This window comes from Numida meleagris, chromosome 3 (genome assembly GCF_002078875.1).
Source record: "Numida meleagris isolate 19003 breed g44 Domestic line chromosome 3, NumMel1.0, whole genome shotgun sequence".
Classification (NCBI taxonomy): Eukaryota; Metazoa; Chordata; class Aves; order Galliformes; family Numididae; genus Numida; species Numida meleagris.
This window is the reverse complement of record NC_034411.1, coordinates 58,854,795-58,869,327: the sequence shown is the minus strand read 5'-3', so window position 1 is coordinate 58,869,327 and position 14,533 is coordinate 58,854,795. Positions and strand designations below refer to the sequence as shown.

The 14,533-nt window shown below is 44.1% G+C and overlaps 1 long non-coding RNA gene across 1 annotated transcript; it reads right to left on the bottom strand.

The window, feature by feature from the left end:
- On the bottom strand, window positions 5,885-9,112 carry LOC110396977. Its single transcript, XR_002437425.1, has 3 exons — window positions 9,076-9,112; window positions 8,523-8,647; window positions 5,885-6,539 (listed from the first exon to the last, which is right to left on the bottom strand). It is a non-coding gene; the product is annotated as an uncharacterized LOC110396977 (long non-coding RNA).

The following is a 14,533-nucleotide window of genomic DNA, read 5'->3' as shown; positions in this document are numbered from 1 at the left end:
CTGCAGGAGCATTCCAGAAAAGAGATTTCATCCCCATTGACAGTGCTTGAAGTCAGATTGTATGTGACATAGGTTTACAAGCTAGCAGAGAGGCTCTCTGATGCCCCATTAAAAGTAAAAAATAATTGCTCAAAATGAGGATTTTACCTCAACTTCTACAATTGGAAGATCAGCAGAATGAGACTTGCCTGTTCTTTTGACTAGAGGTTCAGCCTCTGTTCCAAAAGTCATCTGCTGCCTTGCCAAGGAGCACTTTCTATTACCAGTACATCATGCCAAAGTATCCTGGAGACAACTCAACTTCTGGCAGAAACCAAGCTAGCCTTAGAGTGTCTCTAGTAAATCATTGAATTACCTACCCAAGGAAGTATCTCACTAACCAGAACAGATGAATCATATGGCATTTGGTCTCTTCTGTCTTCCAGTCCAGACTTGCTTCCTCTTTATCACTTGAGAAAGTCTTCTGTCTACATGCCTTGCCTCTGCTTTAAGCAGGAGTTGTTGTCTTGGTGGTAGAAGGCATGCTAAGGGTCTGGATCCCTAGTTTCTGCTGTGATCATAGATTATTGCTTATTTCTACAGAAATAAACCGGTGTGATGAGGGGGAGAGGAAACTGAATTTAAACTGTGCATCCAGGCAATAAATCTGAGAGAACCCTCTTTCCTGTTGGAAACGTATCCCACAAAAAGCCTGTTTAGGTGGAAAATAAATGATTTCATAGTTTCTGGAGTTCCTCACTACTGCTTTCCTCAGGAAAACAATAAATAAAAAAAATTGTGGTGATATTTTTAAGCCTGCCTTCATTTGAATCAGAGCTAGCTAACCTGCCATCAGAATCAATCATGTAATGTGTGAGAGTAATTACAGCAAGAGGCAGCATCAGGGTGATGGGCTTTTGTGCTCCCTTCATGAGCTCTAATAATGCCAGCACATGAGTGAATTTAACCAAAAACACACTGGAAAAAAAAATCCATCTGCTCTGCAGGCAATTAAAGATCAGGTTCATTGCTCACTAGCAATTATCCACATATATTGAAAAAATAACTCAGATGTTTAAATAATTTTCCTGTGTTAACAGGAAAGAAAAGACAAGGGACAAGTTACATTTAAATCTTTGTTTATATTCTTCTCTTAAGCCATGTGATAACAGAATAAACTTTTAGGGAAAGCAGTAATACATGGAACAGCAGAAATGTCCTTCTACCCAGAGTTCATTCAAGGGATCCACAGCTAAAATGATTAGTGTAAGACAATGCTGATTTCACCCACTGAGGAGTTCAGCAGATAAAAATAGCATGCACATATGTAACTTTTCATGATTTTGAAAATCCTAATAACAGATGTGACCTTAAACTGAAACTTCATCCAACTCTGTAACGCAATCAGTGTTGAAACGCAACGTTCTGGTTTTAAAATCTCTGGCACTCCTGTAGAAAGGTCTATGTGACCACATATTTCAAAATTGTTTTTTAGTGAGGAATCATCACTGAATAGTGATGATCATCGTGGGTGCTTCTGCAGACCTCAGATCAAGTTTGCCAATAGCCACCATTTTTGTCGCAGACCGAGAAATAAATATAAAATCGCTGCTGCTAAAACTTGTGGCTGAGACAAAAGAAGTAGATAAAGATCAAACTAAAACTGTCAACCAAAATGATTTTGCTCAGTTGGTGAACTGGACTCACTCAGTGAAAATGGCTTCCACACAAAATTGCAGATTTTTCCATGAAGGAAGAAGAGATACAAGCCAGACTGAAAGACACTATCCTAGGAAACAAGCTATCAGACAAAGTGACCTCAAGAGTCTAATGATGAAAAAAGGTGACATGGCTACAACACATTTCATGAAGAAATATGTAGGGTTTTAAATGACTAAATAGACATGGTGCTACAAAATCAGTGGCTGGAAAATGAAGCCAAACTAACACATGTGAGAAGTTAGAGATATGCCTATACTGCCCTGTGTATGTGTAAGGTTGTATTCATACATATGTAAACCAAACAGCCCAGAACATATTGAATGGCATGGCAGAGTCTCAATTTCTGTTATCTTTAGTCTCTTACCAGAAACATTAGCTAAGCACATCAGTTTGGGGTCAGAAATAAATCACTGAACTCAGTATAGGAATAGCTGGATGCGGCGTAATAGTCTGCTGTTTTGCAGGAAGACAGATTGAATGATCTAATGGTTCCTGTAAATCACTGACTCAATAAGATAGATCTCAGCCCTATTAAGAAAAGTCTTAGCAACAATTATTCAAAAAGTCAGTCCCAAGAAAAACACTCAACACAAGTGCCCATCTTTTGCACTTGTTGCAGTGGTGCCCAAAAAATTATGCTCTGAGAACACCATGATATGGGACACCATAGCCACATGTTGAAAGGCATTTGGCTCCTCTGTGACCAGCCAGGGATTAACTCAGAGAACTGCCACCCTCTTACTGGCAGTTGGCCTTTTCTGCTAGTGCCAGTGGGTCTGCTTTCCATTGTTTCTTCTCACAAACCTTTTAGAAGTACTCCATGAACCCAAGATAAAAACCTATTGCTCAAGACCGTGTGAGCATATTGAGTAGTTAGGACTAGGTAATTTACCTACGCACTATAAAATGTCATTGATAGCACAGTAGGAGCACCTAAAAAGATTTATGTCTATTGCAATCAGGGAGCTCACCTCCATTCAACGGAGCTCTTGCTCCAAGTACCATGACCCGTTGCAAGTGGGAAATATTTTTCAGTATTGATTTGCAGCTCTGTTAGCAGAGGGCTAGGGTCTCACTTAATAGGAATAATACACAGTGCAGTGCATCTGATTTTGAAAGAAGAGTTTATCAGGGTAGGAAATGACTGAGCAGTGAAAGTCCAGGGTCGAAGCTGGAGTGCAGAGGTAGGCAGTAGAAGCCAGCAGCCAGGAGACAGAGCAAATTCAGAACATGATTCTGTGTGCCCTCATTTTCCTGACTGCTGGCTGCAACAGAAATTCTAGTGAAGAAACTAATCTGGCCGTTAAAGTGAGAAAACAGCAATTTGGAGTGTGAGGAAACACAGATATGTAGTAAAACTGTCAAAGTTTTCTTGATCTATTCCACCTTAATAGCTCCTGCCTATTTTTATACTTTACTCCAAAGAACACATGAGTTCACAGCTGTTTTCCACCTTCACACATGCGGGGGCTTGTTTTTTTTTGAGGTCATTTTCTTCAGACTGTGTCAGGTTAGCTGCCGGTTGCAAATGTTACGGTGTGTATGGAGCTGTCAGGGAGAAGGGAGACACAGCACAAGCAGCTCACCTCTGCTCTGTCAGCTCAGTCCTCAAGAAGGACACGATACAAAAGCCAAACCATCTGCCAAAACCTACTCTCCAGAAGCAGTGCAAGTGAGCACGTGTTTTAAAGCCAGACAATATAGTACTGAAAGTTTATAGTCTGATAGTAATAGGACAAGAGGAATGGTTTTAAAACAAAGGAGTGTGATTTAGGTTTGACATTAGGAGAAAATTCTTCACTCAGAAGGTGGTGAGGCAGTGGCACAGGCTGCCCAGAGAAGCTGTGGATGCTTCATCTCTAGAGGAATTCAAGGCCAGGTCGAATGGGGCCCTGGACAGCCTGAGCTGGTGGGTAGCAGCCCTGCCCATGGCAGGGAGTTGGGACTGGATGATCCTTAAGGTCCCTTCCAACCCAAGCCATTCTGTGATTCTATGATTTCGTTCTTTTGCCAAAAAGCTGTGTTTCCAACTGCTTGTGGTGAAAGAGCCAAAAGCGACTGGAGGATGGACAGAGCTCACCCTAATGATTACACCCAAGTGCATTGGATCGCTTGGGGGATTACTTTTCTTAGCCTTCTGTGTAAATGTGGTTTCACCTAACTTACATCTGAGCACATTTCACCCTCTGGGACTGCGAGTCCCTGACTTTCTCCACCCTGCTGTGCAGATGGCAGCAGGGGAAGGCCCTGCTACCCACACACTAGCACATTGCTTACCAAGCTGCACAGCTGGCAGTTCTCATATAAAGGGGAGATTCTGAGCTTGCAGACTCAGCAAGGGACTACAGGACGTATTGCTGAGAACAGCAAGATTCAGGGCAGATGATGGCTGTGGATGGACTGACCAGAACTTTTGTAAATGCAAGAAAGATTTATCTTCTCAAACATTTGCTCCCAAATACTTAGATGCCTAATTCCCAAGGAAATAAAATGGCTAAACGTCTTGTTACATAGAAGAAGCAGAAGGAAATCGTTTGACCTCTGCTGTGTTAGTACCAAGATGCAACTCTGCAAAATCTCATTAACAGGGAAGAATTAAAGGAGGAAATGCAAATTCCATTTGAAGGCCATGAACACCTTCATGATAGCCGGAGGTGCTCTCCCAAGCATCCCACCCCAGAACTGCTCCAGAATAGTTTGAAGGGTTTTGGGTTTCAGACTATTACATTCACCTTCCAGATTTTGGCTGCGACTGATTCACAAAAATCAGAAAGCTCTGATCTTTGCCTCACCATTGCTGCTGCATAATAGCTCAAGAAAAGAAAAGGGAGCAGAATTTATGAATTCTCCCCACACAAATACTTACTGTTCTGCCTCCTCCTTCACCAGGTCCATGTTGTTGAAGAGATGGGATCTTCCCCCAGCAGGATGCAGTAAAGCAGCATAGGAAGAGCACATCCATCCCTCCCTCTCCTGGTTTCCTGGGCTGAAGGCCATGCTGAGCCTGACAGCACAAATTCAGGGCCTTGCCTCTCTCAGGACTACTATTTCTGTTTTTACTTTACTGTTGCACTCAGTGGTTCTTTTTTCTCTTGGCCTACCCCATTCTCTATTTTATCTTCTGCTGGAAGGTACTGAAAGCACCCAGGAGCACTGGGAAGCCTTGCTCTAAGTTGTGCTCACATGGGAGAAGGAAAAGCCGAGACTCAACTGTGCTCACTCCAGCAACGATGCCTTCCTCTGCTGTGGGGATTCAGCTGAGCTGCTGTGGGTTCATTCACTGAGGGCACGGGTTTCCTACAGGATCTCAAGCAAATCCACCACCTACACAGTCATTACCCTCTGCCTGAAAAGTGGGAGGAGACGTATTTACCCATCTCATGCACTGCCTCTTTTTCATAATGATTAGGAAGTGCTTTGGATGAAAGCTTCACTGAAATATCAAGCCTTATCTTTTCTCCTTACCATGCCAGTTTGGGCAAATTATTCTCAAATCATTTTATTTGGAGTTTATTATTGTTTCTCTTTTACTTATTTCCAAGAGCTTAACTTTTTCCCCCCATCTCTCTTTTACCCCCTCCTTCTCTCTTTAATGATCCTGTTCTCCAGTCATTTGCTGCGCACCTGCGCACTGCCTGCCCCACCAGGTCAAGTGAGATCAATCAACCCCATTCTTCCCAATTTAACCCAAGCCCACAGCAGCAGTCTGTGGCAGTCTGAAGCTGCTCATGAGCAGCAGGACAACAGATGATATCTGGTGTGGGATGAAGTTAAAACAGGGACACACAGCTGATAAAATCAGAGACCATTAGTGTTTGTTGAATACATGGGAGGTGGCAGAGCGCATTAATGCTAGATTGGCTTCAGGTGGTGGATGGGGGGGGCTCTCAACAGATCAAACTCTCACTCCCCCCATGGCCTCTTTAGAGACCCTGGTGTTTGGAAGCCTGTTAATTTGTGTGTTAATAAAGCATTTTGTCTTCTATGATGGCAGTACAGCTCTGGGCCAGTTAATCAAATGTTGCAAAGGAGAGCTCATGCGCAGTACCTCTTTCTGAGTACCAAAAACCTAGTTGTAGTTAAAAGGATAAACAAGAATGCAAATCTGTGCAGTTCAGATGTAGTGTAAAGATAGATTTTTAGAATTAAAAAAAAAATTATGGGAAAGAGTTATTACCAAGAGAACAATTTTCATTTTCGTATAGGTTAGCTCTGTGGACAATTTTGTGACTTTATGTAAGAAGTGAAGTTAATCCATTCAAGATGCATACTCAGCCCTTTTGCATAAATAAAATAAGGCACTAAATCACAATATGACAATAGGAAACAATATGTGTGTTGCAAGCTGGCTGAGACTGAGTTAAATTTTAAACGATTGCCATCTGTTTCAGATACATTTATCATGGTTAAAATACTTGAGAGCACAGTTTTGTGATAATCCATGATAATAAGCCTCCACTGTACCTGGTTCTATGTGCTTTCTTTCCGCATTTCCCTAGCCCATGAAACTTACTTTACAGTTTTTACGCAAAGAAGCCAAAAGCCAACAAAAATGTGGGTTGGTTTGGTAGAGGAGCTGAAGTGTATTGAGGGGTGTGTGCAGTTTTCTACATCCATCTGGTGCTGTTTGTGCTCTGATAGGACTGATGGCTTAGATGCAGTATGCAGGCCTGGACAGAGGTCATCCTAAATCTTGTGCAGGGAGCTTGTCAAAAGCTGCAGCAGGGAGACTTCTGGCAACAGCTTTCTGGCAGTGTTCAGCTGCAGAGGGAGCAGTAACACAGACAGCACTGCCCTGGAGCAGGATCCTTGGTACAAAGATCTGGAGACAGCAAATACTGCAAGAAGAAAGGGGAAACCAATTCCCTGAGACAGTGGTGGGTAAAACAAGAAGGAAGAGTTTCAAATTAAGAATGCAGTACTGTAAGTCCTGTTTATCTTCTGGAGAAAGATTCTGATGTCTGGGATAGCAAAGCATGGGAACGGAGCTCTCTCAGGGGCTTCAAGTCTGGATGATCTTGCCTTGACATTTAAGACTCCTCCTGAAGTTGCTTTCATCCCTATTTCTCATCATATTTTGGAGTTATTCCAGAAAGCAACTGCCTTTTTCTGGGATTAAACCAGCCTGATCAGTGGAGGTTTCCTCTCTTTCAGACCTTTCATCACAAAAATATAACTTTTCTTTTATTAAACATGTGGGAGCTTTTCAGGTTATTCCGGATGCTAATGGTTCCAGTGATGTTTGCTTATGTTCAGAAATACCTATAATTCTCTGGGAATTCCTACCTTAATGGTTAGTCCTGCATCAGCCAATGAAAGGAAATCTACAAGTAATATAGTTAAAAGACATAACATCTATATATGGCCATTTAATCAACATAAAGCAAAACAAAATAAAAACAAACAAACAAAAAGGGTGAATGAGAAACAGAAGTGATAGCCCTACAGCACACTTTGGCAAAGCCATTAGGCTGTAAGCTTACAGGCAGCCTTGCTGAAGAGAAGCTATGATTTCCCACTGCTTTCCATCTCTGTTTTCAGAGAACCAGACATTTCCCTGAGGAGAAGCAGACCTTTTTTTCTCACATTTCTTGGCTTGCTTTTTCTTCATAAGCCCCTTAAGAAGCAGTCCGTGCACACTGTAGGCCACAGGTACTGCTCTGGGAGACATCTTGCTCAGAACAAATTTATAAGTTAATTGGAAATGCAAGGATGCAGAAGGGGAAGAAATGGGCTGGTGGGATACTGGAAGCCTGGCAATTTTTATGGCATTTCACTACCCAATTAAAAATAATAAATCCGTATAATGACAGTAACAAGTAGCAATTTGTTGTAATGGAGCACAGAGCAGGTGCATAGGGAACAGGTTCTCTTTGGCCATAACACTCCAACATGGTGCTCTTGAAATGGGGCCAGCAATACCGAAAAATCCATTTGACCTGATTTTTAAAATGTTTGTGCACCCAGAATTGTTCCTGACACGAGCAGGAACTGCAAGTGTCAGCATCTCTGCAAAATAAGGCTCCAACAACTGCATGTATGAGCGCAGCTGTAAGTTGTGGGCTGTGACAAGAAACAGCCTGCTGGTGCTCAGGTTTATTTACAATCTGTTTCAGTCAACAGAATTCTGTTTCTAATGAGATTCCATGCCATAAGCCAGACCATTTCCTAAGAACACCTGAGGAAAGACCAATAAAATGAGATCAAGAGGTTTTTTGTTAAGGCACTACGACCTTGACAGCTATGAAGTAAATAAAGCTGTTTGTATGACTGTAAGCAGAGATTTTGAAATCAGATACACAGGTTACCTGGAAGAGAAGAATTTCTGTTCTTAATACCAGGTATTCATACTGTTTTTTTGTGTTCTGTGGAGTTAAACTAATACATGTTCTGTTTTTATGTTGTTAAGTGATCTTGTTATACCATCATGGAACAAAAACCCTTTCTTCCAGCTGGATTTCTAAAAGAGCTTGCTGCTCAGGCAAGTTTGACTTATACAGAATTCTGTTTTAATGTTCTCTTTAATTGAGCTGCTGCTATTGGCAGTGCCTCTCCACTTAGCATTGCAAACAGGCTTCTCAGCACACCTCTAGTATGTTTGCAGTGCTAATGGACAGCAATTATCTCAGTGCATGCTGACTTACATACCTCTTTGAATGTGGCATTAAAAGTGGCTCTCTGATGTAACACATGATAAACAAGAGATTTAAAATGCTGTTGAGTACTTAACTGCTCTATATGCTATTGGTTTTTGAAAGCTTTCAACACACTTAAGCACAGATAAATTCCCGAGCAGGATAGCTGCAGCATATGGTACTCACTTGTGCTTTCAGCTGTGCTCCTTGGCCTTGGGCATCCTCACCACCTGGAGCCCAAGTGCTAGCACACAGCTGCTTTGTTAGCAGAGGACATCCTCAGAACCATTAGGAGAGAGGCACTGGCACATCTGGGAAGAATGACACTGAATTGAGTCAGTGGAACCAAGTAGGGAAGGCTTTAGTTGCTGTCATCAGCCTTGCTTGCCCTCTGTTCTCTGTACATGCATTGAATTGTAGAATCACAGAATGGCTTGGTTTGTAAAGAATTTTAGAGACCGTTTCATCCCAACCCTCCTGCCATAGGCAGGGCTGCCACATCAGGCTGCCCAGGACCCCGTCCAACCTGGCCTTGAACTCCTCCAGGGATGGAGTATCCACAGCTTCTCTGGGCAATCTGTGCCACTGCCTCACCACCCTCTGAGTAAAAAAAAAAATAAAAATGTCCAACCGTCTAAGTTTCCCCTCTTTTACTTTAAAACAGTGCCCTCTTGTCCTGTCATTACACTCCTTGATAAAGAGTCCCTACCCAGCTTTGCTGTAGGCTCCCTTTAAGTACCGGAAGGCTGCAATGATGTCTCCCCAGATCCTTCTCTTCTCCAGGCTGAATGAGCTCAACTCCCTCCACCTGTCTTCATAGGAGAAGTGCTCCAGCCTTCTGATAGTCTCTGTGGCCCTCCTCTGGACCCACTCCAACAACTGCATGTCTTCCTTGATCTCGTAGCCCCTGGCCTGAGTGCAGTCCTTCAGACTGTGAGAAACACACAAAATCAAAGATTTCTGTTCAGGCAAAGATCTTAGTGAAAGCAGCAAAGTTTATTCATTATAGCAGTAATGGGCGCACACTCCCTTAATGGCAAGGGAGAGATTACGTATCTAGTCAGTGAAAGTCATCCATTATATACCCTAGTCCTGACACAGGTAAAAACTCTCCTGGCGCTCACTGGTCAAGTGTCTCAGGCTCACAGTCTTCCCGATGCTGTTGCTACGATACATCTCCATATAAGGGCTGTTGCCAAACTGTTGTCTTTTGGTATGCTTTGTACTTTGAAATATCTCCAGTACTTCAGAGTTAGCACATCCGCTCTGCTTTGTACCTTGATAGGAGGAAAAGATATTTCAAAGTCAGCATATCTGTTTTGTTTGCATTTTGACAGGGAGGCAATATTTCAAAGTTGGTACATCCGTTCCGTCCTGTGCTCGGCTCTCCCCATACTGTCCTGTACTAGGGTCTTCCCATCCTGCATATCTTTCTTATCTTCTGAGTCAGAACACCCCATTCTCAGCTTCACTCTATTCATCAGCCTTAACTGTTTCACCAGAAGGTTATAAGTTCAGTAAGAGCCTATACTACATACAGAAAATACTGGAAACTTCCACTGCAAAAACACAATCTACCTCTTACAATATGGGGCCTCACAAGGACAGAGCAGAGGGAGACAACCACCTCCCTCTCCCTGCTGGCCAACCCCTCTTTTGATGCAGCCCAGGATACAGTTGGCCTTCTAGGCTGCAAGGGCACATGGCTGGCTCTTGTCTAGCTTTTTCTGTACCAGAACTGCACAGTCCTTCTCTGCAGGGCTGCTCCCTATCCATTCATTTCCTAGCCTGTATTTGTGCTTGGGATTGCTCTGGCCAAGGTTTGGGCCTTGCACTTGCCCTTGTTGAATTTCATGATGCTTGCATTGGCACACCTCTCAAGCCTATCCAGGTCCCTTTGGACGGCATCCCTTCCCCCCAGCATGTTGACCACGCCACTCAGCTTGGTGTCATCCATGAACTTGCTGAGGGTGCACTCAGTCCCACTGTACATATGACTGACAAATATGTTAAATTGTACTGGTCCCAATATAAACCCCTGAAGGACAACATTGAGACATTCATTGAGATCATGGACATTGAGCCATTGAGACTGCAACTCTTTGAGTGCAACCATTCAGCCAATTCCTATTCCACTGAGTGGTCCTTCCATCAAATCCTTGTCTTTCCAATTTAGAGATGGGGATGTTGAGGAGAACAGTGTCAAATGCTTCGTGCAAGTCCAGTTAGATCATCGTGCCAGGTAGGCACTTTGTAAGCTCACAAAAGCAAGACAACTCGTGGAAAGATTACTCTCCATTCCCAGCCTTGCTCTCATGGCACTGCTTATCCATGATTAAAGCCTCTGTTCTGACACTTTGTCTTTATTGGAGGATGTGGAGAGCTGGCTGCTTTTTTGCAATGTATTTATTTGCTTTTGCTCATCCTGGGAGATGGAGAGAGCCATGCCAGCGAGATCTCTCTGGAAAGCACCCCCTTCCCTCCCGGCTGATGCCCAGGCAGAAGTGGGGAATTGCTCCCCACCCCAGCCTCCTGGTTTGGCAGCACAGCCCACCTTCCTCATCCTCGTGAGAAGGGTGGAGGCTCTGGCCAAAGCCCATGAGCTGCATGCACAAGGGGAGAGTGCCTCATCTGATGCCAGAGAAGCTTTGATGGGGCTGGACTGCACCCATGACTGAAATGTGGCAAGACATGGAACAGTATTACGGCTTTCCATTCCTCACTGCTTCAGCATATGCAGCAGAATCATAAGTGTGTGACTGGTTGTACAGATGCAAGCATGCTGCCAGGTGAAGTCATGCGAGACTTTGCAGTTGCTTCAGCACAAGGCAAGTTACCCCAGCTCCAGGCAACTCAGCAGCAAATGACCTCAGCATGAGTGATGTGTGACTTGCATGGGCTGTGGGTGGGGCCACCTGTTTTGTGGTCCTGCTTTGAGCTGGTGAGCACGAGGTTGTGCAGAGGCTGGGGTCAGCTCCATGGTGAGGCACCCCAAGAGATTTTTGGGCAGCCCAGAGGCCTGCAGCTCAGCAGAGGCAGTGCTGCAGTGACAGTCTGGCTAAAGCCCATGGTGAAACTGCACCTCAGCTCCTTATTTGCTCCCAAAGGACACGTGGTATAGACATATATCCTACAGCATACAAGCACAAGTATTCAGCAGCAGATAGTGCTGCAAAGACAGGTTAATCGATTCCTTATTGTTCTGTGGTCTCTTTCATCTCTGGCAGTTCATCTGACAGTGAACAATAACAACAAAAAAAGAACACTAAAAATAGTTCTACTATGTGAGCATATGGTTGTAATTACTTTTGCTATGGACAAGTCTATTATTTTTCTTTCCTTATATCTCCTCTATGCTACAGGAAGTATAACATTTTTCAAGCATCTTGCTTCATTATTATTGGAAGTAAATTTTCAAAATGCAGTTTGTTTAACATGGGTTCCTTAGCCCATCCTGAGACTTGGCTGGAACAAGCCTGAATGAACTGAATTCTCCAACAGTCACAGAGTATTCCTTGCCTCTACATGTAAATTCTTTATTACTTTCCATTACTTTAACCTCTTGCATGTTTTTATTCTTTTTATTCTCCCAGTTCTTATTCCCCAAACCCAGCCTCCTTTCACCTTCTGCCAGTCGTACTTTCTCTGGTCCCATCCCTCTTCTGCCCATAGCTTTCCCACCAGTTCTCATGCCATCCCTGATTCTGCTCTCCTCCATGTGTCCCTCTGCTGCCATTCTACATTTCCTTCAATTTGCCAGCATCTCATTTCCCTGCCAGGAGCCTGAAGTCACCCTCTCTCCTTATTTGCCCTCTTCTGTTTTTCTTTTCACGATTTCCTGGATCACTATCTCTTCCCCATCCCAGCTGCCCATCCTTGCCCTGTCCCCATCCCTCTGCCCACTCCACTGCTTCCCTCCACCCCAGCCCTCCCCTCCCTCACTTGGTCACAACTGAGCCATGTTCCCACCCCTCCATGCTCCCACACCAGCTCAAGCTGTGGCCACGCTGGCTCCACTGGGGCTCGGGATGCACTGTGGCTGCGGCAGTGCTGGAGCAGGGGCGGGTGGCTGCAGGCTCTGTGCTGCTCTGGCTCCACAAGACTTGTTTATAATGAAAACAATCCTGCTGGATTAGGGGAAGCTGCCTCTTCCAAAAAACACACTGGATTTCAATATTAGATGGGGAGAAGTGGCCAAAGTAACATGACCCGTGAAATACCTTTGAACTTTTGAGTTTCTGGCACGACAGCAGAGGGCACGATGTTGTGTCCAGCCACTGGAACAGTCCTACTTTCATCGCTGAAACCACTCCTGTGGTAACCACACAATCCCGTGTCCCAGCAGAGAGTTTTGGAATGTGACAAAAATGGTAATGAATGAGTTGTCAGAACACTGTGTGAGGACGAATATTGTTCTTTTTTCCTCAAACACAAGGATCCAGACCAGACATGGGGTGGTGACATAGTGTTTCCAGTGCCACTCGTCATCTTCATTCTCACAAGAAAAATAGTCCAGTGGGCTGGCGTGCTGCTTTGTATCCAATCTTATTTTATTTTGTTGTATAACTTCTTTGCCAAATAATTGTTGTCCCTGTGAGTTGCAGGGAGGTTTTTTGGCCACTGAACGTCCAATACTGGCAATTCTCAGCCCGCACATATATTGACATTTCAGGCCAGTGCGAAGTGTTTTGTCGCAGTTCAAAAGCGCTCCCAGAATCTTGGCAAGCAGTCTTCTTTGACATAGAGGCAAGTCAATGGGTGTACAGGGAGAGGGGCATGCAGAGCTGTATGTAGGCTTAGGGAGGTGGCAGCTGGAAAAGGCACTTTCCTGGTAGGCAAAAACATAATGGAAAGAAACAAGAAAACAAAAAATGTAGTTTAAGAGATCAGAATTGTAGCAGACATGAACAGGTGAGGGAACCAGAACATAAACACTGTAGAGCAGAATCAAGTACATGGCACTCATTTCAGCATCACACAGTGACGCTGTAGGACCAAGCCATGTGTAGACTATGAGTTTGTTTCATTAGTGTGAATGTTCACCCTGTGTGTGAGAGGAAGACAGGGCTGCTCGGGGCTGTTCCTTTGCACATCTCCTGAAGATCTGTCTTGTAGAGTGCACTAGTCCCGACCATCTCCTTACAATTTTGTCTGTCCTAAAGTATGATTGTTCTTTAAAAGTGGCATGAGGGACATGACTGCAAAACCAGAGGTGTGCTCAACTTAATAGGAGCAACCACCAGCTGCTGTCAGCAAAACCTCATGAAAACAAGAGGAGCAACTAATGCAGGCTGCACAGCATGTTGCGGCGCTGAAATCTAACAAGTCATGTGCCCAGGATGAGAACGTGTGCTAAATGCATTGACAGCCAAAACCAAAGAAAATCCAGTGTGGGATTTCTGGGGAGAAGCAGAAACCAGGCTTCATGGGTACAGATCTCATTGGCATGGCAGGCTGCGGGTGCTGAGTATGGGAAGTACCCATTCCTTCCAATTGCCCTTAGGATATCAAGGGTTGTATTTGTAGAGTAAATAAGATTACAGTGAAGGACACTTGATTCATGTTAATTAGTTGTTCTTAATGGTTGAAGTGATCCTGAACATCAATGGACTGCTCCAGCTGGACAAGATGTCTCTTATTTCAACACCTTCTGCCTGCTGGGCACCAATGGACAAAAAGCCAATGAAGCAAATCCATTGTATTTTTATGTGGAAATTATTTCAATCAAAACTAACCACAGGACACCAGTAAGATCTAAGGCTAGAATTAAACTTTTCTCTCACTCTTTTCACCTGTCACAAACCAGGTCAGAATACGCACCGTTCCAGACCAGAAGGTGACTCTGTTGTCATCTGGGGCTGTTGCCGCAGTGTGGGAGCCTACATGGATTTAACTGCAGACTGCCACAGTTGCTGCTCTTACTTACTTGGCTCCACCACTTTCTGATGGCTATCAGATCTGGCACAAAAGGCATGTCAGTGCCCTGGCCTGATGGAGGAGAAATTGTTTTCTGTTGATGGGTTAATTTGCTGAGTTTTTAACATGCTGAACTGCTCTGCATGAGGTTCAGCTGACTCCGGAGCCATTGCAGCAAGAGGACAGACATAACTGGGAAGGGGCATCTGAGGGAAAATGGGCAGGGATACTGGGTCAGCCAGCAATTGGTCTCTCAAGCAGCCTAAATTCATCCGTTTACC